Here is a 21,974-nt window from a genome sequence, read left to right on the forward strand (position 1 = left end):
TAGATAGGGCTGTAAAATCACCATCAGATGTAGAAATGTAATTCTCACAAATGAAAAATAAAGAGAGACCGAAACAAGCACACATTCAATATGCTCTCTCTCTCTCTCTGAGCATCCCTTTGGTTATCGACTCTTATTATTGTTTTTTTTTTTGTTATATCATAATCACCAAAAATTCTGAAGTGACCCCTCAGGAGAAGATGTGCATATTCAGCTCTCACAGCAGTAAACTCGCTGACAACAGTGTCCCGTGCAGGTGGAGGACACCTCCAGCTCTGTTTTTGGCTCACAGCTCCAGGTAAGAATAGTACCAGGGCAGCGTATTAAGTAGAGACGCATGTTAAATCGGAACTTGATTTCGAATTTAATTTTTTTTTTTTTTTGTATTTCTAGATATTTTTAATTGTTTTTCCTCTTCCTGTGGTCAGTGTTAACTGTGTCAACCGTGTAGTCAGAAGCCGTTCATGTCATGTTTGTACGGGTGGCACACGATGGACGTTCAGCTATAAGTTAATGCTAACTAGCTTAGTTTTAGCTAGCGTACACACGACAGCCATTTCAATCGTTGACATGGCAACCACTTCCCTATTTTAGCATTTAATTCAACCGTTTCTCTGTGAGCTAACTGGCATTTGTCTTAGCTAAATACTTCCAGCACTTCACAGACTGTTAATGTAAGCAAATCTTAACATGCACGGTTTTGTCAAGTTACCAATTATATTAAGTAATTGCAACACTTTTGATCCGTAAATGTTACTTAATGTACGCTTAACCATGTGTGTTTTTAGGGGTTTTAATCCTTCATGCCTTATTTTTAGCTATTTCATCCGCTGTCTCAATAGGTTACCTTAAGCAATTGAGCTATAAGGTTAGCCATTAGCAGGTTCAACCATTAACGTAATCTATTTGTGTAGAGAGGCTAATTAGGCTTTTTGTAGCTTTCATAATCTTTGTTAATCATTAGTCAGTCTTCTTAGATAAGTATTTTAACATTTTATTCTTTTCCTTTGTTTGAACCTGAATTATCTCTTGAATTCTCGAAGGTCACTTGTAGCTTTTTTACGGGATTATTAATATATCTTTGCTTATTATTCAAAACTCTTATCCACAATTTCTGGTATTTCAAATAGGGTTGCAAATGTGTGAGATAATTTTTTCGCAAAACATTATGTCCAGACAGACATAAAACTTGAGGTAAGTTAATACTAAGGTGGTAGAATCCATTACCATAAGCAAATGTATTTAGTGTGATAGCTTTCTATGTTCATTCCATGATGTACTTTAAAAACAGTGTATTGATGCAACCCTTAATTTAACCATTACATCAGTTTATTCATGTATTTACTAATTTACTTTTTTATGTTATCAGTCATTTTTTGGAAACTATTTCAACGATTAATCTATCACTTTTAACCAGTTCAAGGTTAATCCATTGGTTTCAGCATTTCAACCATTTATCCATCATTGCAGCAAATATAACTGTTTCAGCTTCTCTAGTTTGCTAATTAGTTTTCCGACACTCAGTGAGATGTTCAGGTGTTATTGCTCAATCAAATCATAATTTAATTTTTTCAGATTTGTTGTGCTACCCCTCATCCTTTCCACTCACTCGACCTCTTGCAATAGCAAAGTTACCCCTGACGGCACAAGTGCCCCTGGTTGGGAATCAAAAATAACACCAAACTATAATTATATTGTTATGCTAATTGTAAATGCTATGAGTAAACGAAACACTACTGCATAATCAGTACTCTTGCCTTCATGTTTGATATGGATTGCGTTTTTGCAGCATGGTCCACAGTGACTCTATAATGATCTGTCTGAAGGATACACTAAAAATGTCATGGGGAAGTATATTATTGAAAATCACTGGAAATTTAAAAAAAACAGACCTACAGTAAACTTCTATAGAGTCACTGTATACCCATTAACCACAGAGTCTCAAGAGAAGTAAATAAAGTCATGCTTTGTTGATGGCATTTTTATTGACATCTTGGCAATGTGGAGATGCTGGCCATAGCTTTGTTTCCACGGTAACATGATGGATTATTCTGTTTGCTGACACTTTCTTAACACTTGTGAAAAAGGCTAAAAATGTAACCATGCAACCATTTTCTAACAATGATAACTGCAGTGATAGGGTGCTATGTCTGCATACGTACATGCGTGGTATAATGTCTTCAAGTGCTAAACGAGCAGTCTTAATGGATTAAATGCTATATTTATATGCTACAGTAATGAACTTTGCCCTGAGTATTTCATGCAAATCAAGTCTGTGAGAGGGGGTTGATTTCGTCCTCACTTTAAACAGCGTACCTAAGACATGCTGCAATGTATTTTTGAAGGGATGCAATATAAATATCACAGTAAAACTATCATGTAGCTGTTAAAGGTCAAAAATTTTACCAGCGACACACACACATCCAGTAGTTATGCTTCAGGAGAAGGAAAAGATGAATCATGTTAAGGTCAATGCAGTATGTGCAGTGCTACACAATATGTCGCTGCAAGACAAATTATGCAGTTTTCTATACGAGGAGAAAACATTGTTTTAATAAGTTATATTTATGCACTACCAAATATGTATGCAGAATCTGAAATTACTTTGGTCGCTTCTGCTCGGGGTGTGTTATATGTTATTCATATTTACTGTAGATGCTCTATTAGACAAATACTCCTTTCTCTTTTCCACTTGCAGACATTAGGCTGTTTAAGATTATGCAGTGCCACCTGCAACATCACTAGTACCAGGCTTAGATGCTGTATATTTAAAAGATACATTCACCAAAAAATTAAGATACAGTTATTATGTACTCACCCGTATGCCAGTAGAAAGCTGGGTGAAGTTTCATAGACCAAAAAACATTTCTCGAGCTCCACAGCAATACAGTGTTTCAGCAGTCCTCTGTAACAAGTGGAGTAAATGGGGACTTGTAAAGAAAACGACTAAAAGCAAACATAAAATGGGCCCATACAGTTTATATGGTGTAATCCAGGCCTCTGGTAACCCAGACATTCCAAATTGAAGAGACAATTTTTATACCCTTAATGGTCCACGCTGAACGAGCTGTATGGAGCCATTTTATGGGTTGTTTTTGGACACTTTAAACAAGTCCACATCTACTCCATTTGTTAAGGAGAATGCTTTTTTTGCTGTGAAGCTCCAGAAATCCTGCTTCGCAACATTACCTGGCTTTTCAATTCTCAGAAGGTTGAGTAGATAATGACTTTATTTTCATTTTGGGGGGAATGTATCCTTTGAATATAAGGCATTTAAGTCTCGTCCTCCTGATTGTGCAGGTGGTATTTTATGATCTCCATCAGCTTAATGTATCCTGGACTGCATGTTTAAAACACTATTTGGTCAAACTGTTGTTTCTATTTTGTTATACTAATTGATAATCATATTTTTTTTTAGCTGAGACCTACAGGTAGTATTACAGAAAATACTTTCCTTTGAATATTTCCATCTAAATTGAAAAACATCTCACTTCTCTCATAATGATCTGCATTAAAATAAGAAAGTCCTGAGTTAGGGGGGCGTGCAAAAACATGATGTAGTTCTTTGTATTTGACTAAGTGAGCACACTTATGCAAACTTAGTCAGTCGGCTACAGCTGACTTCCCAACTCTATTATCATATTGTGGTTATTAATGTATGATTGACCTATTTAAGTAATGGTATACATTTATCATTCTCCATGCCTTGTGATTACATATTTATTGCTTGCACATGCTTCCTCTCCACCCTCTGCCCTTCTCATATTTTCTTTTTCTCCTTTCTCCCTTTTTTTCATCATTACTCCCCCGTTCTGTCGCTCCCTCTCTTCCCCCCCTGCGACATAGCCTCTGTCTCTCTCTTTGCTGAGGTGGCTGTACCTGCTGTGACTTTGACAAAGTAGTCTCCACGCGTGTAGTGGTGTATTTTTCTCTCTTTCTGTGTTTGTGTGTGTGAGCGTGGATGGATGCGATGGTGCACAAGAGTGTTTGCGTGCATGCACAAGCTTAGTTTGTAGTTTGACTGATGCATTTGTTTCACATGAACATGTGCAGTGTGCGTCAGTGTGTGTGTGTGTGTGTGTGTGTGTGTCTCTGTGTGTGTGAACATTCTGCAGCATACTAGCACGTACGTTTAGTGCTTATGTCATACTATACTCCTCTGTTTTGTCCTCTATTACCCCTCACTTTTTTCATCCCTTGCTCTCTTGTTCACCTTGTTTCTCCCTGTGTGCTCCTCTCCTCCCGTGCCCCCTCTCCATCCTCCCTCTTCATCACCCCCCCACACACCTCCCCCTGCTTGTCTCCTCCCTCTGTGTCCCCTCCCTTGTGTTTCCTCCTTCCTCTCTCTTTCCCTCTCTCTCTCATTGATAGTGAAGCATCTGTGACTAGAATACTGAGGAGCTAATCATTATTCCACGAGCACAGCGCAGTGCTCGGGCAGAATGTCAATTCTCCCCCCTCCCTCTGTCATCCTCTCCCTCTCCCTCCCCTCTTTTGCATGCTTTCCAAGCAATAGTTAACATGGAAGCCACATTTGTGTTCTACAAAGAGAAAAGTCGGGAAACACTCACTCGCGATTGCAAACACTGGGCTCTCGACACCTGCAGCGAGGTATGCGTGTAATGGTTGAGTAAGGTTTACATTCGTGCTGTGGATGGTGTTTCGAGAGTGTGTGTGTGATACGTAGTTGTTATGTAAAAGCGCTCCACATCAATTTGTCAAGAGCAAAGTGGTGTGGGATGGAGATGAGAGAGAGACAGCTGTTGAATGCATATTTAGAGAGAGGAGGGAGAGTAAAACAGAGAGTGACAGCAGACTTTGAGTGGATGCAATAAGGCTCAAAATTACCAGTATTATTAAGTCAATTTGCCTCATTGCATTTCTATAAATTGGATTATCAATGTATAGTTTAGATATAAAAACACTAAGGTAAAATACGCTGACAGTCACTCTCACAGAGCAGATTCAGTGTCACCCTGTAGTGCTGAAAACCAAGAGAGGGGTAAATTAAACCAGAGGTAAATTAGACAGCACACACACACACACACACACACACACACACTGGGACTGCGGGGCGTGTGTCAGTGTGTGTGATGGAATGGGAGAGACAGCGCACGGAGAGTCCTCCCGACTTCCTGAAAACTACAGCTGTGGGTCGCAGCCGGGGGTAACGCTGTGTACGTAACTGACGCTCACACACACACACACACACACACACACACACACACACACACCACGTGCACCGAGCCTAATAAAGAATCTTACATTTGCAAGTAGGACGCATGCAGAAACAGTCATATCCAAATGTCTGTGCAGACAAACAAACAAAAAAAATGCCATGGCCTTAGGGAACCGCTGGCGTGACATGGCTGCAGTCTAAAAGGCTCAGGCATGAGTGAGTAATAGGTGTTCCAGCACTGTCCGCCCACTGGACAAAGACATCTTGAGATGCACATTATTTTATGAGATGCAAAGTGAATAGGTGAAAACATGATGAAGCATTGGGTGGGGCGGGGGGGTTGTTTGAGACCAAAGCAGAGGAGACAGCTCAGCATTGTCACAAACTATGTTTGCTTCCCTGTTTGATTAGGGGACAGCTTAGTGGATGAACCTGAGTTGATGTATCCAAAGGCTCAAATCAGAGGGTATTAGTCGATATGGGAGACACAAATAGGCCCTAACTTTACATTACGCCACTGTGCATTTATATTATGAGTAGACTAAGTTAAAGTATTGGTTGGACTGAAAAAATGAGGACCAATTATCAATACATGCACAGCAAATTGAGTTTTTCTTTTTCCCATTTAAATTCTAATTGCAATCTTGTAACATCACACCTCCTCTAAAAATCTTTTAAAGCATTATTTACAAAGACCACTGTAAGGAAACACAGTGTTGTCACTAGCAATTAAAGAGCCACCTCATGCACAGAGTGACAAAATCAATGATTCAACACACTGTGGCAAGTTTAATAGCCTTGGAGGACAAGAAATGCTAAAGAGAGCACTGGAGCTGCAAGGTTAGGGAAAGGCTCTATAGTGAAAAGGCTACTTGGACCGACCAGAGCACCAGCAGAGAGAAACAAAGGCATCATAAGGCCAACGTCCCAGTCTCGTTAGGGGGGATGAGACAGCGTAGCGTGATAGAAGCGGGATATGGGAGTTGGGCAGTGACATCATGTAGTGTGAGCTGCTTCTCTGGAGACTGCTGTCTGCTTGCAGTGGGCTCATGCTGTTGCGGAGTTGTGCCTTATATGAGTGAACATTATAAATAGTGAGGAGGATGTCAACTCCATTCAAGGGAGTCCCACATGAAGTGTCAGGGTGCTCTGGTGAGAAGAGGGATGATTTGGAGCAATGTGTGAGTGTACAGTATGTGTGCATGTGTTCGCCCAGTGCTGGAAGAAGTACTTAAATCAGTTACTTAAGTAAAGGTCCTCTTTTTTAAATTTTACTGAACTAATTAAGCTCAGAAGTATTGGATTTACTTAAATGGTGCCCACTATGCAGTGAACCTTTTCGGAGTGTTGCATTACTTTTAGAAATACATTATTGCTTGAGCAACATAATAATTTTGTTGTTGATCAAAGTGCAGTTAATTTCATCTACTTTATACATTTTATAGCCTATAGATTATACAACTGTGTACTAGAGCCACAAAAATACATCATATTTTTTTAAACTTATATGTTTTGCGTGTGAAATTGTAATCAACAGGGTGCCCTGGCATGGTTTCCGTCATCCGGTAATCACTGTTATATAGCTGGAAATTTCTGTCAGATATATTTAAATCTCTTCAGTCCTTCTAAGCACAGTTTGAATTTGTATTAACGGTGGTCCCATGTTGTCAAATACCGACAATTTGGATCGGTGATGTGAGGCATCAGCCGTCTCTGTGAACACAGATAATATTTAACTGCAATTTCTCCCATTTGTTTGGAAAATTTAAATATTCCAGGACATGGTCCTGCCAGAGTTTTTTTTTTTCCTGAAATCTAGCAACCTAATTGCCAGAATAAATGTTAGTTATGTTTCTGCGAAACCAAAAATAAGTTCAAGCTGATCATTCTTCTTCAACATTCAACTTTAGTTTTGTCAAGCTTTAAGATTCTATTTCTCTCTTGTCACAACATTATGCTAATTCTTCAGTTAGGTTTAGGCACAAAATACACTTATTGTTATGGTTAGTAAAACAGCGTGTTTTGGCATGAGGCATCTCTTGTTGCCACAAAAATGGCTCCAAATGTCTCCAGGTATCCTTAAAAATAACCTGATTCTCTCACCACAAACACAGCTGCAGATGGCCCGAGTTCCCATGAAAGATTTTCAGTTTCGGTCGCAGCAAACATGTGTGGAAATGCCCCCAGGTCTCCTCAAAAATATCCTGTGTTCTCACACTTACAAATGCCCAAATGCAGACTCAAACTGCAATTGCCTCTTTGCCTGCCTTTTTTACTTGTAACTCCACCACCATCTCCTCCACCTCCTGATGTGAAAGTCAGCTGATAAACATTTAATATGGGCGTGATATGGCAGGTTTTGTACAAATTGTGCAATATGCCTAACCTATGCAACAAACACACTTGGATGTTTATTTTTGCAGAAAGTTAACTGCCAACATTATATCCTGGTGACTGGGCGGGAACCCTGCACCCTGGCACAAAAGTGTTGGTGATGTCCGCCATCTGATACGTCACAGATGGACAGCTGCATGTCATCCCCCATCTCTCTCTCCTCTGACTTCCTGCCTCTTCTGTTGGCCAAAAACAAACAAAAGTGTAAGTAGCTGCTCCTACATAAATAAGTTAGCAAAAACCTAAAACTTAGTGCAGTAAAAGTCGTAAATAGCATTACATGGAACTAATTCAGTAAAGTACAATGGAAGTGAATACTTTAGAACTGTGCAATATTTGAGTCAATGTACTTAGTTACATTGGACCACCGTGTACAGCTACACACGTTTGATCTAGCCGTATGCTCTGATAGGATTTATGTGTGTGTGTTTACCTCTACATCCCCCGCTTCTGTTTGTGCATATCAGTGACATAATGTCAATATGTGCCTTGGGTATGTGCACCCAATTGTGTGTTTACATCTGATTTTGCTGTGGGAGTAGGTACATATATGTTTGTGTGTGTGCTTGTTAGTGCGCGATGTGTATCATAGGGTGAAGAGGCGAGTTGCGTGGTGCTGTGATAGCATTCATCACCCTGAGCATGTAGCCATGTCAAACTCTGTCAGGGTAGTATACCCTGGCTGGGGATGTAACACATCCCTATGATTACTCCCTTGCTCCCTCTCGCTGTTGGGGTGTGTGTTTCAGAAAGTGTGTGTTCTCTTCTTGCCCAGTTTTTTGCCATTGCCCTTATTTCAAATGCTTATCGCAGAGACTGACAGAGAGAAGAGAGGGGTGGGGGGGTGAGTTGATATTCATCTTTGAGAAAAATACCTAGGAGGGAGGGAGGGAGAGAGGAGAGAGACAGGGAGGGAGAGAGAGATGGAGAGAGAGAGAGAGAGAGAGAGTAAAGGAGTGGGTGTTGGGAAGCACGAGGGAGGGAGGGGAGAGAGTGGGAGGGTGCAGAGAGAGAGAGAGAGAGAGGGAGAGCTGATTAGATTGGAGAAAGCCAAGGAGGTACGGGTATACTATTGAGCAAGGGGAGAGACAGAGCGGAGAGAGGCAGAGGGGAGGGTGACTAAGTGAATGCAGTTTGCCGTCGCGTGTCGCCAAATCACAGCGAAGTCCACAGGCAGGCGGACGGATTGGACCTGAATCAACAAATGGAAACAGAAAAACTGGATGTACACGGCATATGAGGAGAAGATAAGGGAGGGCAAAGAGTCTGCCTTCATATCCTTTTATCTCTGCATCAGATACTGCTGTGAGGAACCCACGGAGAGGGAAAGGAAAATAGCGGACAACTCATTTCTCCCTAACATCCTCAGAAGCCGACGAGCTGTGAGCCAGAATAGAGTCGACCGTGGGACTTGCTGGGGTTGAATATTTGCTCAGTAAGTATTTGTATGGGCTGCAAATGCCAGTGTGTGAGCATGTGTATGTGTATGTGGACTGATGCCTCTGGCTTGTGCACTGCCTCTGATGCTTTTTTCATGAAGAAAGAGAAAATAAGAGAGGAAGAAGGGAATGCGAATGCAGTTGTGCTGCAATGTCTCTTCTATTGAGATATGCTGTTTGCATCACTGAACAGCTTTTTTTCTTCCCAATTCAAAGAACTACACCAGACTTGACTCTATATGTTTGTGCCTTTTCCTCCACAGTGCCGGTGTGTGTATGTGAGCGTGTGTGTGTGAGCTGATAATAGCAGCCCCATTGGTATTCAGTGGAGGGAGCTCCAGGATCTCGCTGCGCCTTTCCCCAGGATGGGATCACAGAGCGGGGATTGTGCTCGCCTGTGGAGATCCCACTGAAATGGGTGAGTGTCCGTCCTTCTCTTCCTCCTTTTTTTCCTCTTTCACCTCACATTTTCTTGTTTCTTATGTCTCTCTGTCTGCCTCCTCTTCTCCAGTCTGCAGTTCACGTTCAGAGCATTTTCACCGCTGCTGGGTTTTCCCCTTTCATTTTCTTGTGTCTCTCACCCACTCACCCTGTCCAACCCACCTTTCTACCATTCCCCCACCTGTTTCCCTCTATCCCTCCATCCCTTCTTGCGTCCTCTTTTCATCTAGCGTCCATCTCCCTCGTCCTTTTTCCTCTCCATCGAGACATTAATGGGCCTGTCCAGTTTGATGGATTTGAATGAAATCTGAATGGCTCACTTCAATTTGTTGCTTCCCACACCACTCTCCCCCATCCCCTTTTTGCCTCTCCATCTCTCCCCCTCTTTGGCTGTGTCACCCCTCCCCCCTCCTCGCCTCCATCCCTCTCTCTCTTCAAGCTTCTCTCTACATTCTGTTGGAATTCAGACTCACCAAAGATGTTTGGGTCTCTTTCCTGAAACAGGCAATGAATGGAGATGTTGTGAAAGTATGTGTGTGTGAAGGGATTGCTATTTCTGTGGCTGTGTCAATCATTTTCATAGCGTTTCATGTGTGTGCGTCTGTTACACAATGCAGAGAGGGCAGAGGTGTGTGTTCAGCCTCAGTGTGTGGGATTGGTACAACAGAAGGTTATGAAGGAGATCAATGTGTTTAATTGCTTCAGGCATGACAGCTGTGACACGTATGTGCACGCACGCACACACACACGGGCATTGTCACTAGCTTTACACACACCTCCATCTTTGCACTCCTTGCTGACATACCTTCTGCACACCAATTCACACCCACCTCCATCTTTTCACACGTGTGACACAAAAGCATGCAGATGATGCCAACAAAGGCTGTGCACACAGGCAGACACACACACAGGCACTGGGCACTAACCAAGCCAGTGAGTCAACACACACACACACACACACACACACACACACACACACACACACACACACACACACACACACACGGCCTCATCCTAAATGGTCCTATGAGGATATGGGTGTCACAAGGGGGTCACATTTACCCCCTCAGCAGTATTGATTGGAGCTGATACACTGAATGACCTCTAATGTTTCATTTTAAATGGACCATCACCTCACTGGACTACAGAATAAAGGATGGAGTCAATAAGCCTTTTTAATGATTTCATTTTGTTCTGTTAAAAGCAGAGTTATCGTCACTACACCACTCTGAGTTCACATCTACTTTTAAATAAATGCTTGCTTTCTCCTGCTGTTCTGAATTAGGCAAGCATTCATCACTCCGCTGTGAGCTTTTTGATCAAAATTCAAAAATTACTTTTATATATTCAACAGGTGCAAACTGTTGCATAGTAACAGAGGCAAGACTACCTGTTGGGTAGCAAAGATCTTACATGCTGCTGCTATTTTTAGGTTCAGGCAATCTAGTTGACAAAAGGCGGTATGATTTATAAGGAGATTTAAAAAAAAGAAACTCAACAGGCTTCCAAGACTGTCTCAGCTTAGACCAACATTAATTTTGCCATCTGTCATCTACTGGCATACCTGTCTGCCTGGAGCATTGTTTGTGTTAGGGGATGTAACAATATGTCTTGGCACAATAGGAAGGTACATAAATATGACTATGTAATTTACTATGACTCTTATATTAATATTAATATACATAAATATGACTATGTTACTCCCAAAAGGCACTAAAGTTTAACTATGTACATTAAATGCAGGAGAGCACAATCAGATGCCTGCATTATGACCTGTGAGATGTCTCAGATGCTGCTAGGACAGACTTAAAATGTTCTTTTGTCACTCCCAAATCTAATATTAGTTTGTGTAAAAACATTGAAATTCAGTTTGTGGCAAACTGAGAATGGTTCTCGTCTCTCACATTCTCATTCTCACCCTCTAGAAATGCACGATTGTATCCGACAGATAAATTATCTGCCTGATATTGGGAATGTTTTATTCTCAGCTATTTATCTGTATTGACCTCACTGAAGCACAGCATGTATGCGCTCAGATATTGTAGTTGGTGACAAACAAGTCCGGTTGCCTACGATACAGCACTTAGGTGATAAACAGCTTTATAGTGGGGTTGGCCTAAAATGGGGCTGCCCAAAGTGGGGGGCTTTGGAGCACACCATAATGTTTAGGGAAGTCAAAATACAAATCACTGTTTACACAGTCTTATTTTTAGTGAGGTAGAAATGCTCTTAAAATATGTTGGATCCCTAATCTTCAATTGTATTTAATAGTCTGAGCATGTTAGGCAGTGACTTTGTGCAAAAAGTCTCTTGGGATCCTACAACCACTTTGCTTCTTTACAAAGCAGTGCAATACAAATATAGTTTTGGCAGTCCAAGAGAAAAAGTTTGGCCACCCGTTCCCACCCATGGAAGTTCTTTCTATGATACAAAAATGTGAAATTATCAGTATTAGACATGTGAAGGAGGTAATTATCAGTTATTGGTATTGGCTGAAAATGATCAACAGTGTGCATCTCTATCATCGATAAATTTATATTCTACTGTAATTTTGCTTCCTCGACAATTCAGTGGTGCTCAATAACTACCGACTAATTGAATTTATTCCTTGATTTGCATTTGCATTGAAACCTGAGAGAAAAAAAGTATGGATAGTGAAACTCAAAAGTGCAGTTTTCACTCAAACAAGAACAACTTTGTTAATACTTTCAAAGTGTATAAAGTTATGATTCCTCCATCTTTTATTGTAACAAGACTTGAGCAGACAATTGCAACCCTATTATTAGTTTTAGAAGCAAAGCGACGCCCGTTTATACTCGAGCTGTCACTTTTTTCTGTCAAAAAATCTATTTGTGAAAAATCAAACTGAAACCCACGTAGCCTTATCCTGAAATACATTGTTTAATTTACTGTTTCGTTCATTCATGGCGCTTCAGCTGTCTCAGTTGAGTGACAAGCGATACGGTAAAGCAGTTGCATTTTTACAAAGTTAGCAAACTGCCCCATCTTTTTTACGCAATGTCTCCATCTTCAGTGAATCCAGAATGCTCCCTCCAATTATCTCTTGAGATGGTTGGGTGTCATGATTATCCATTCAGCACAGCTCTCAAGTCTCTCATTTCCTTTTCATGTCAGCAGAGAGAGCAACCTCGGGTTTACTGAGAGCAACAGGGCATGGTGGATCAGACGGACAGTGTGTTTATGGAACGACCCAGCTGTTTTACAAGGCACATTGCAACATTTTGATATTCCTATACATAATAACAGATGCTGGACAGATGCCAGTTTGAATTTTGAGTACAACTGACAACTCTAGTCTACACCAGTCAAGTCTGACTACTTGTACCTGACCACTACTATGAGCCTGGACTGCAGTCCTCCACATGCCTCAGGCACATTCACCAGTCAGAGGTCTGTCTCTGTCCGTCAACATGCTCCTTCACATGCTCCTTGTCTTGGATACTGGTGAGTGTGATAGACAGGTAACTTGGAATTGAAGAACAAGACAAGAGAAATGATTGGATGAAAGCGGGCTAGGTGTAGATTTAAAATTGGATAGAGGCAATCGAGGAGAGATGTGACGGCAGGGCAGAGTGTTTGAAGATGAGCTTGTTGGGAGAGACCGAAAGGATCAAATCATAGAGCGAGTGGAGAGTAGGAAGGAGCAAACAAGCAGCAAAGTCGGAGGAAGAGTGACAAGGACAGAATAGACAGCAGGACGACAGGCAGGGTGGAGTGTGACGAGGAAGAGAATGACGTACGCGATAAGGCAGAGTGACACAAATGTCACCATGCTAACCTTTCATGCACTCTCACTCTCTCTCTCTCTACTTTCCCACCTCTCTTCTTCTTTTCCTCCTTCCAGAACTGAAGACTTGCAGGGATGGACACCAAAGGGGCAGCATGGAAGCCAACACACACCCTCCAGCGACTAGCTTTCCACACCTAACCGCCACCACCATCTCCAGCCATCAGCTTGAGCTACTCCAGCGAGGACTGCACCTGTAGAGTTGAGGCCAGACAAGCTTTTGATACCAGAAGCCGTCTACAGGAAGCAGAGAAAAGTCGAGTTTGACAAGCCTCAGGGGAGTTGACTTACAACAAACCAATCAAGCTGTTGACCATACGATTGTGCTTCTTGGACTTCATTTTAAATGAAATAGGCTGCAGTGATGCTTGAGCAATGGTATGGAGCTTTCGGACATGTCCGGATTTATCGGCCGGATATCCTATCGAGATTACGACACTTTTGTGCACACCTCACAGCTGGGCCACTTCTCCAGATTGGCTTGAGGGCAAAAGCGAGTAATTGAAAATCACCCCTCAAGAGGTTCTCTCTTCTGATTTGCTGTGGGGGAAAAAGGACTTTTTTTTTGGGAACAATTTGAAGAAACCCTCTCTTTTTGTGCCACATTTCCCCCCTTTCCTTTTTACCATCTTTCTCACACATTGCGGAGAAATACATTATGAAGCAGCACCATTCTTCTTCATCCTCCCTCAGTGATGGAGAGAGAGGAGGGACAGACTGTCCAGAATAGATAACGAGCAAGGAGACGGGCACCGAGGAGAGGAGAAGGAAAGAAAAAGCAGAGAATAGAGGGAAACAGGTGGAGAGGGAACGAACAAGTAAGAGAAACAGGCAGAGAAAAATAGAGAATTAACTAGGATTGTTCAAAATCCTCCTAGAGACTTTCTTGCAAAATTGTCAGTGCTGTGTCGGAGGCTAGTTAACGCAATGGGCAGGGGAGGGGTCAGGATTTACACCAGGGGGGGCACTTGAGCAGGAGAGTAGGGTTATGTCCCCCCTGCACCTGCCTGGTCTGTATCTCAGTGTTTGGCATGAAGACAGACTGAAAGATGGAGTGGTAAACAGACAGCTATACTGAATGACAGACAAGCTCTGAGGCTGGTAAGACAGACAGACAGGTGGGAAGATAGACAGGAAGACAGGTACGCAGCCTATTCCAAGTGTCAGGCACAGAGCCAGGCAGACATCCAGTGCCGGCACAGTAGACAGCGTGCGATTCATTGTCATTCTGTGCAGTATGTGAGGAAGAGACAGAGAGAGGGAAAGAAAGCCGAGACAGAAAGAAAGAAGAGGAGCACCCCTGTGTTTGTAGCTTCTGGAGAATCTCACTCCATCTGCACCCACCTCAGTCAGTACTGTGGCAAGCCCATGCACTGAAGAAAATACAGGCTGGGAGGGTGTGGGCTGTTACTAGAAAGGAAATACAGGTTGGAGAGAGAGCGGGAGGAAGGCAGGCAGGCAGAGAAGCAGAGGGAGAGAGCAGGTGTCGGAAATCCTCCCCTTCATCTGCTTGTCATTTACTCCTTTATGTTCTCTTGTCGTCTGGTGAGGTGATTGGTTTTCTGACGCTGGCGTTCCTCTGCTCCTAGGCCCTCCACAATCCCGAGGAAAACAAGAAGTGGGCACACAGAGGAAAGCAGAAAAAGACAGCATAAAGAAAAGGTGGAGCCCCATTTTGATTGACTAATTTTTCACCCCTTTCCTTTTCTCACTTGTCAAGACGCGCTCTTGCTATCTTTTTTTCTTAAAGTAAGAGATAGAAAGAAGAAAAACACAGACCCAGTCGATGCCTCATTCTCTTTGTACACAGAGTTGAACCTCTCCTCTCTCAGTTGTTGACTTTTCTTGCTTTGACCCAACGGGATTATTTTCTCCATCTGAGTATAAACATTGGAATCCTCTAGATTCCCTCTATATGTCCTCACCCCCCAATGACACAGCGTGAACCCCTCTGACTCCCATACGACGTCCCCCCTTCGGCTGATGTGCTAAAACTCTGTGGTCTCAGATCTCAATGCCTGTGTTGACTCACTACTACAGCGATAAAATGGCACAGCACTTCTGATAACGTCTGATTCATTCTGTAAGTAGGACTCTCTCTCTTTCTGTGTGTATGTGCGTGTATTCTCACATGTCCATTGCATGTTGTTTTAGTGCATTCAGCTCATGTATGCAGAAACACAGACGTGGTCTGTCTTTCTGCAGTGTTGGTTTTATAGTGTCTTCACAGCGGATTTGCTTTCCTGTGCTTCCTCTGCTCCGGGCAATTTGAGCATGTGTGTGTGTGTTTGTGTGTGTGTGTCTGCCAAAGACTGAGATTTTGATCTTACAGCCAAGCTTACAACCGCATCAGAGTAGTGTCAGAGAGAGGCGATGGAGGTGCCTTTCTGTGTGTGTGTGTGTGTCTGTGTGGAGGGGTGTGTGTGTGTGCACGCCTACATATTGGTCCTGAGGTTAATTTGAACTAATTAGTGGTGAGTATTTTTGCTTCTCAGAGCAGTTTTTTGGTTCTGTGTCAGTGTACTTGCATTCATTAGGATGAGATGGAAAAGGGGATGGGGGGCTCAAACTGAAGAGGGTGAACCAGCTAATGAGAATGACTCTGATTCCCTGACTAGTTCTTTGTTGCCTCCATTTCACGTCTAATGCCCTGAGCATTACACCCCAACTGCATATCATTCCAGCCTCCTTTTATCTCCCTCTGTGTTGCCTTGGATGAAACCCTATCCTGAGACCCAGCCTCAGCAATGTCCTGCATATTACTAAGCCCATCTATCTCCGTGGACACATCCACATCTTTATACACTCCCACAGTCACCAGGCCCTGCACCAGGAGACGCTCAATCAAGATAGTCCCTTCAAACAGACCAATGAACTGTGAATAACGCCATTACACAAACTCCCAGCTCAGAGCGTTACAGAGACAGAAAGATTGGGAGGGTGGTGGGGGGGGGGGAATAAAGCGAGAGAGAGAGAAAATGAAAAACATTCGGGAGATAGAAGAACAAGAGCAGAAGGGGGATGAGAGGGGAGACAGAGGGTGTGAGACAGAAAGCAACAGAGGGGAGGACGCAAAGAGGAGGGAGGGTGAGAAACAGACAGGCAAAAGGGAGTGCGTAGGCCTACAGGGGCCGTGGAGCAGGAAAAGACCTCTGCTCCATGGGAGCACTCTGATGGGCTTAGCAAGGCCCCGCTTTGTTCACACTGTTGGTCAGCCTCTCAGAATTAAGATTACTAAATAATACGATTACTGCGGCTGCACTGTGATAACACACTGCTGCCGATCCCCTTTGTCACTGTCAGAAGACCCAGAGAAGAGAGGAGGAGTGGCATATGATGGCATCAAAGGCATGACAGTACTGACTACATTACACAGTCTCAAGGGCCCTTGCTTCACAACATGGCTTCTCTGCTTGCCGCTCAGTGGAAAGATTTGGTGCGGCTGTTCATATGTGTGAGTGGCCATAAAACAAAACACATAGTGAGTTACAGATAATGTCAGCCCAGATTTTTTCCTCAGATGGATGGATGGCATCATGTTCAGTTATGTGACATAAATTTTGACTCGCCTTTTCTTTTCTCCAATTCTTAATCTTGCTCAAATCGGCTCAAAAAAAAAAAAAGAACAAAAATCAAGCAAATGGGGGACTATTACTTGATTCCACACGCGTAAACATAAACCAGGGCTCTCATAGCGAGACTCGCGCTCCTTATCTCGATGTTTTACACCACATCCTCTGCGTGGGCTATTTGTTTCATGTTTCCGCGCTTGACAGCTTTGACACGGATTCCTGCCAAGTTGACCTTGCAGTTTAAAGTGTAATAAAAGCTGAATTCCCAGGTTGTGTTGTTCATTGATACATGTTCTTGTGGTAGCTGATAAATGGTCTCCCACCCCCCCTCGGGAGAGGGGGGAAAACAAGCAGACAGCAAAAACCGCTGTCCAGTCCTGCTCAGCAGAAGTAAAGTACAAGCATGTGAAACCTACCGCTCCCAGAGTCATGAGCTAATATCAGGGTCGGGCTGGGCTCGAACCCCCTTCTATGATCTATGAAGTATCTCCACTCTCCTCTCAGCAGGGACAGCGGTTTGCCTGCAGAGCTAAAGATGAGCTTGGAGCTGGAAACTGAAAAGACTTATTTAGCATGTGATGATATAGTACAGGAGTAACAAATAGCAAAGCAGAGTGGAGGGTACAAAACGAAATCAATGAAATATGACACACAGGGCATGAACATGCAGCTTAAAGCCGCCTTAAACCACTGCGAGTTGGCAACCATTCATTTCAGTTTCTCTTCCTGTGCAGCACATTTGTCATCCAGTGGAGGTTTCATGTACATGTCATGTAGTGTATTTGCTTCAGTGACATCAAATGAACTTCGACCCCGGGCTGTCCCCAGCTGAGCCCCGCAGTCACAGAATAACTGTGTGAGTCACTCCGTAGAACCAGTAGAGCTCCAGTCAGAAAGCATCGTTGAATCACATGCATCCTGCTCAGCGGGTCCAGACATGCAGAAACAGAAAGGCAACATGGAGATGATGTTCCAAATTAGCAGTTATGTGCTTGTGTCATTCGCTCTTCCCTTTTTAAGTGCTTTTCGCAGCAGCAGTACAGTAAATCATTTCACTTGACTTGGTCTAAATTGTGACAGAAATGCACATGGTTCATGAGAAAATCTCTCAAATTGGGTTCCAGAGCTTCCCCTTGCCCCTGTTTGGATCATTTAGACCCTTTCAGATCAGTGATCCCATCATCTCTCAGGGTTTGATTTTCTAATCGCTGGTCTAGGTTTGTATTTGCTGGTTCTAGTTTTGATTGTGCTTGACATTATCGTATCTCGATGATTCTCCGCTTCCGTTACTGTTGAGACAAAAACACATTTTTACCTTGTTTGCATCATTAAGTCCTTTTACAGTTCTTTGGTTGGAACAGATGTTGTTTCTTCAGAGGTGGTCAGCAGATGTTACGTCTTTAACTGTACTGTCATGTAGAGGGGTATGCTTCATTCCTCTGTATATAAATAGGTGTGGATTTTTTCAGCTGATACGACAACCGATAATTCTGTGCTTCTCCTGGCCCATATAAGAGAACAATATAATTTCATGTTCTGATATTTAAAAATGTGTAACCTGTCATTTTTGCACACTGGAGGGTGAGAAAGGCTCAGATGTAGTGAGTGAACATGGATGATTCATAACTCCAGTAAGATTTGTTGTGATAAGATTGGAAGACTTTTTCTCACCTTGCATTGCGACATGTTTGGCTTTCTAGTCTACACTGCAGGGTTTTACTCAGGTGCAGCAGGTTGACATCATGAGCATCAGTCTTCTTCTCTGTATCACTGGTGGTTCACAAACCAACTTTAAAGACCCATACCGTTACCTACCGCACCCATTAAGTCATTGAAGGCATAATTACATGAATAGATGATACGTAGAAAGCAATACAAATTTCAGAATATCAACTGATAAATTATCATGCATCAGTATTTTTTGGTGTTATAGCAGGAACAGATAAGTGTTGGCTTGTTGTCGATGCTGAATCCCTCATTTTCTTATCAGCTGTGACCGGCTTCCTTTTGTACTCATGGCCGTTCACCCCTAAAGTGTCTCAGCCTGCTCCAGCTCCAAAAGCGAGCCAGGCTAATTTGGGATATGAGATCTCTTCTAACACTGAGCGGCACTTCAGTTTCCTCTGCCTTCAATCTTCCGCCGCTTGACCACCAGCGCGAGGCACTGCAGCCTGCACTAAACCTTTGCCCCTCATTGCCTAATGGAGCACAAAAAATGGCCCTGTTTGCTTAGTCGTTTGTCCACTCCTGCTTCCTTCAGGCTCGCTGGCCTTGGGGGGGAAAAGATTGAGTGAGTGTATGAGTGTGTGTGTGAGGAGGATGACAAGAAATGGACATTAGGACACACATGCCCTTTCCATAATGTGCTCCCGGCTGGGCTGTTTGGCTGGCCATAAAGTGAATGCTGCTAATGGCCTCTCAGTTAATGGAGTCATTAAGATTGGATTGCAAAAAGATAAAAGCAATGTGTACAATGTGTGTGAACCGACTGGAAGTGTGATTGTTTGTATATGTGTGCTGTTACTGTAACCGCTTTTTGTACTTCTGGTTATTTAGTGCTTCAGTAGATAAAACCATGACAACACTAAAGACAGCAGTGACACTCTCCTGCATGAGCATCAGTAGAAAAGGTCAGTCTTCTATCAGTGTAATTGTAAAACGGTCTGAGGCTCAGGTGATCAGTCCTGACCCGGCCTGTCCCAATCAGTTGGCTGGCAGAGGCTCGGAAAGTCACAGCTTTAATGTTTCACGGCAAGATTGCCGCTGCCTTGTGTGAGCGTGTAAGTGACAGTGGCTGATAGGCTCTATTTGAGGTCATTTCAGGACCTGTCCCTGAGAGAACATGGCAAGACTGGCGAAAAGCATTCTGGGTAGTGTTGCGTGTTGTTTCATGGTGGCATGACTGCTCATTAAGTCTGTGTCAATTTCTTGATTTTTACCAGAGGGGTTTACTCATGTCACCGTACTCGTCATGTTTTTATTTAAGGCTTCAGCTGAGGTTGGTTCTGCTCGCCTTGTTCATTTGTTGTATTAGATAAAATGCAGGAAAATCTAGCAGAATTAACATTAAATCAAAGTACTAAATGGTTAAAACAGAATAAAAAATTGTTTTTAAATAGGTCAGAGAGACAGTCAATAGTTTGACTGCTAAACTGCATGATTGTTTTTCTCTTGTCAAGTCTATTTAAGAAAAAAAAATTGAAACGGAAGTTGTTTAGCAATATTTTACACACACAGGGAACATTGCCAGCTTCATGGTAATAACCATATATTTCTCTGTCAGAGGGTGTCAGTCCTGGATCGGAAGATCAGACAATACATTTCAGTGTGAAAGAGCACACCTTTTAATCTAATCAGTGAATAAGCAGGCAAAGCCTGTGGCTGGAAATGGAGTCTCAGCAGGGGATGTCACACTGCAATCACTGATCAAACCCTTCTGAGGACCCCTGAGGAGGCCTGAGGGGGTCACGCTGCAAAATAAGGAAAACTGGTTTAATTTGACTGATATTGTGTTTTGGGATAATACAGTGATAATGGGAGTGAGTGTTCTGATCAGAGATTTAATTAGCGTTAGTTATCACAGTATCTATAGTTTTTAATTATAAGGCATTGAAGTCGTGTGCCTGTGTTTAGGGAGGCTTTTTGTGAAGACATTTAAAAGACCATATTTAGACAGTGTGACTAAAGTCAAAGGACGATGTCGCTGATGACATTATGAGCTGAAGCACTCTGTAAGCAGCCTCGTACTGTTCATCCATTCTAGTACAATTCTACATAATTGCCTTTGTGTGAAAAATTGTTCAAAAGTCATCGAGGTAACAGCATTGTCAGCCTCGGTCTAGTGAGTCTATTTCACATTTTCATGTTTCACTGCGGCCCCTGCTGAGCGGCAGTTTTCCTGACAGTGTAATAATGGCACTCATCATGATATCTACAGGTAGCGCCTCACTCTGAAGCTGATCATTAATACACGTGTGACTCAGCTCAGCTCTGCAAGACTCCAGAGGACTTCATGGTGGATTTGGATCAGCCAGAATGTCCACATATTTGCTCTCATGTAAGCTAGTGTTCTGTAATTTTAGTACTGAGATAAATAGTAGTTGGTGTTTAGGAAGCAGTTTAAAATAACCATCATGAATAAATGATCACTTTTCAGTTGATTAAACTTTAGTTAATAGTTAAGTCACTGTTTACCACTTATTAATGGTTATTATATTTCTTCCCGTTATTTATTGTGTCATGCTTATACACCATTGCTCAGCACTCACGGATTCTAAAAAGATATGATAATGCTGAACCAAAGTCAGAGCTTGAAGGTTCTAGTGTTGTAATGGTAATGAATGTCAAAATCTGTTTTTGAAGGACGCGTGTTGGCAGCGCTGAAAGAGAGGCAAAAGATGGAGAGAGGGATAAATGGAGCTCCTCTTTGGTGTTCAAGTAGTCTCAAAACATGCACACAGAAAAACCAGCGAGGAAGCCTCCCTCTTCCGCATGCACAAAAGTCCTGCGAACACACACTCCACATTCGCAAAAGCTCAACACTTGCTTGAGACTTTGGAGGCTGAAACAGTAGCTGATGTCTCAACCTCTGTTCTTATTAAACTCATAATTGTAATAATATCAAATTATAAAGGTAAATAATGACCGCATGTTTAACATCCTGTTAAAGTTCAAAAGCTTGATCTGGGATGTTGTGCTGCAGACAGGTCTCTGTAAAGATGTGGACACATCAGTCTCTGATGTCACATTTGTCCATTTCATTCGCTTGTGACTGGACATTAGCAGGCACCAACCTTAAATCCAAGCTGGATTAGCATGTAGACAAATAAGCTAATAACGCTTTTCTGAAAAACAAAATTTTGTGAAGAAGTGTAGGCTCTGAATCATTATAAAATCACACCTGCAAACTGGTCACCTTTTTATGTCAACCAGGGTAGTAGAAGTGAATGAAGAAGGTTTTAGTTTTGTATGTTGTCGCCTTTTTCACTTCTCCAGAGTTTGTAGGTCTGTAAAATGAACAATATATCAACGTGGTCTCACCTGAAACACATGATGAACAATGCCTTTCTCCTTTTAGGGAACAATTAAACCTGCCAGTTTCTATTAACAATGTTATTAACCTAAATATTACTATGCACACA

General features: G+C 42.5%; 1 protein-coding gene across 10 annotated transcripts in view; it reads left to right on the forward strand.

The window, feature by feature from the left end:
• The first annotated feature begins 80 nt into the window (after window positions 1-80).
• Window positions 81-21,974, forward strand: part of grik5 (glutamate receptor, ionotropic, kainate 5) — a 105,112-nt gene continuing 83,218 nt past the window's right edge. The window contains exons 1-6 of one of the 10 annotated variants that reach the window (XM_037075644.1): window positions 87-298; window positions 7,603-7,777; window positions 8,871-9,008; window positions 9,276-9,430; window positions 13,319-14,079; window positions 14,851-15,344. The gene's annotated coding sequence lies outside the window, so the exon portion shown is untranslated. Of the gene's footprint in view, window positions 299-555; window positions 675-7,602; window positions 7,778-8,870; window positions 9,009-9,275; window positions 9,431-13,318; window positions 15,345-21,974 lie in introns of those variants that run through there. The other 9 variants (XM_037075645.1, XM_037075647.1, XM_037075650.1 and 6 more) reach the window with 9 other exon arrangements.

Source organism: Acanthopagrus latus, chromosome 17 (genome assembly GCF_904848185.1).
Source record: "Acanthopagrus latus isolate v.2019 chromosome 17, fAcaLat1.1, whole genome shotgun sequence".
NCBI lineage: Eukaryota > Metazoa > Chordata > Actinopteri > Spariformes > Sparidae > Acanthopagrus > Acanthopagrus latus.